Source organism: Tenrec ecaudatus, chromosome 7 (genome assembly GCF_050624435.1).
Source record: "Tenrec ecaudatus isolate mTenEca1 chromosome 7, mTenEca1.hap1, whole genome shotgun sequence".
NCBI classification, from domain to species: domain Eukaryota; kingdom Metazoa; phylum Chordata; class Mammalia; order Afrosoricida; family Tenrecidae; genus Tenrec; species Tenrec ecaudatus.
The window spans coordinates 103,530,878-103,533,804 of record NC_134536.1 but is presented as its reverse complement, the minus strand read 5'-3'; the positions used below and the strand labels follow the sequence as shown (position 1 = coordinate 103,533,804).

Sequence of the window (2,927 nt, the reverse complement as noted above, 5' to 3'; positions counted from 1 at the left end):
GTCTGGTTCATCCATCTGGAACTATATCATGTAACTTTCCAGTGGTGTTTTTGCCGGGTGCCATTACTTTCTTATATCTTGGTGATTCTGTTTCTAAGAATAATCTTGTTTTCCCACTTTCCTACTTCTGCTGTAGTCCATTAGCTGTGGTTTTGATTTTGGTTCTCTTAACCAGCTGATATCGTCATCACACCAGCAATCTGTTTCACTATCACTAAAGAGCTGATGCTTTCCATGGTCTGTTACTCTTTTCTTTTGTTTTGAGAGAAGGTTCACGGTCAACCTTGTTACTTAACTCTACCCATTTTATTGAATTATCCACACAGGCTTTTCTAGTTGTAGTTTGGAATTCCTGGACTCCAAGTTTTATAATTGGTTCCTCAGCTCCACTTAAATTAAAATTGTAAACATCATTCAATGGGCATTCAGAAGTAACATTAACAATAGCAGTCTTCGTTTGTCTAAAACTTTTTTCTGAACCTTTTCTTTACTGAGTTGTAGATCTGATCTGTTAATCAGAGATGCCTTTAATTTTCTGGTGGATTTTATGCCTTCCTTTGCTTTGTATCATTTATTAATTTGGTTTATCAGGGATTGTGTTGCATTAGTAAATCCTGTCCCTTTTGAATATTCTCTTTTTTTTCTCTTTTAAATCACAGAAATTCAGGTCAGAAGTCATTTTTTTCCCCGATTTCCTATGACTGTGCACATTGTTCCTAGAAGAGTTTTTGTCACAAACAGTAGTACTGATGTCTTTTGACAATATTAATTTTTCCCTATAGATCAGAGATTTTTCAACTATATTATTATTGTGCAGCACTGATTTAAACGTCGTTTCAGATTCAATGCACCAATCACTCTGCTTTGTTTGTTGGATATTTTTCTCATCCACGTGTTGAGAATGCTTAAGTTGTTGCTGACAGCTTCTTTTACAAATTTCGACTTGCATTTGGTTTACTGTGTTATTCACTGCTAGCTCTTTTGTACTTTGCATCTTTTCTGTTTCTTCAAAATTATCATCAGATGTTGAAGAGGTTGACTTTTGTCTAGGAGGTTTTTTGTGGACAACATAACCTTGATTCGCTGTATCTTTTATGAAATATTTTCTCTCTGGTTAATAACAAGTTCAGTATTTTTTTCAGGTGTCCAGCATGCCCAGTTAGAATGATTTTTGTTTTGACGGATGCTGTGTAAAGCAGCAGGTAAGACAGGTTCATTTATTTTTACCCCTGCTTGTGAATCAGAGGTGGGATCCTGGAGTTCATTAAAGTTTGGGTTCAGAAATTCATTTTCCTTATTTTCTGTATTTCCATAACTTTGGCAGTGTTCGTGGATTTGTCTGCATTGTAGCCTCTAATTTGTTCTTCAGATGGTTTTAACTGCAGGGGCATGGCGTTATTCACTCGAGTTCCACGTGTCTCAGAAACACCTGGTCGTTTTGCAGAGCAGTGGTGGCTTAATTCTCCCTCTTCCTGGTGTTGCAATGTTGGTTAATCGTACTGGACGTCTCACAGTGTATCTCTGTAGCAGGAACAACTAAAGATGCTTCAGATATCTTTATTTTGCTTGGAGTTGCCACCTCAGACTGACTATGTTTATGAGGCTCTCGATTACTATTTGTAACATATTTTGGAGGCTGAACACATTCTTTCACATTAACAGGTTCTTCTTTGACTGATGACAGTTGGCTTTCTGGCACTAGAATCTGTGATCCACTTGCATCACAAAGTATGTGCACCGATGTTTTGGCAACTGAAGTACTTGGCTTCTTTGCAGATTCCTTATACTTCTTTGTACCAAAAACTTTTTGAATCACATTGATTATGTCAACTGACTCAGCAAAATAGAAAAGCAATCCTTTTCCGTCTCTTTTTCTAATCTGTAATCGATTTTTCAGAATTATGCTAAGTAGCAGCCTCTCCTCTCTCACTTCAATATCACAAAGCTGTGCTAATTCCTCAGGCACAGTGACTGCTTCCCACTGGTGTTCATCAGCTCCAGAAGCATAGAATGATATTGTCTGGGTACCCAGGTTAGAGTCAATCCAAAATCCCTCAAGTTTGTCATCCGATGGTATATGTAATTCATAGTTATCTAGAAATGCTGATAAACAAGGAAATGTATACACCCTTGAGATTGATGAGGATCTGGATCTTCTCTTGCCTCCAAGTATGCCATTTACAAGATTGAGAAATCTCCTGCAATCTGTTGCAAATTCAGAATCTCTAATATCTTTAAATGCAGTGGCAACAAAATCCATGAAAAACCACTGACACGCCTGTTCCTGTGTTTGTTTTTCTGTGCTCATTCTGCATAAAGCTTCTGTGATGCCCACTTGTAAGTCATACTCTCCAATATATAAAATCCTGTCCCCCATACTTCTCGTGAGAATTAACATTTCTTCATTAGAGAGTATTTCCCTGGCATCTTGAGGCACTTTGCCAAGCAGCTGGCTCCTCTCCATAGCAATACTAAGCATACCAGGATGAAAGTCTGCAGTCCTGCATCCTCACAATTGTCCCCATGCCAAAGCCCATTGATGCAGCGTTGCCTGCGTTCGTCTCGTTAAGGGCTTCCCTCTTTTTCACCGCCCTTCCACTTTCCCATACATGATGTCTTTCTCCAGGAGCTGGTCTTTCTTGAGAACGTGTCCAAAGTATATAGGATGAAGTCTTGCCATCCTTGCTGTAAGGAGTATGCTGACCTTATAAAACAGATTGGTTTGTCCCTTTAACAGTTCAAGGTACTTTCAATCTTCTTCTCCAGCTCCACCATTCAAATGGATTGATTCTGCTTCAGTCTTCCATCCCAACTTTCACGTGCATATGAGACAATGGAATACCATGTCTTGGGTCAGGCTCACTTTATGCCCGAAAGTAATACCCTTGCTCTTCAATACTCTAAAGAGGTCTCGTGTAGAAGATTGA

At 38.8% G+C, this 2,927-nt stretch overlaps 1 pseudogene; it reads right to left on the bottom strand.

Annotated features, from left to right (window-relative positions):
* Positions 1 to 604: 604 nt before the first annotated feature.
* On the bottom strand, positions 605 to 2,464 carry LOC142452444 (synaptonemal complex protein 2 pseudogene; annotated as a pseudogene).
* Between the last annotated feature and the right edge of the window lie 463 nt (positions 2,465 to 2,927).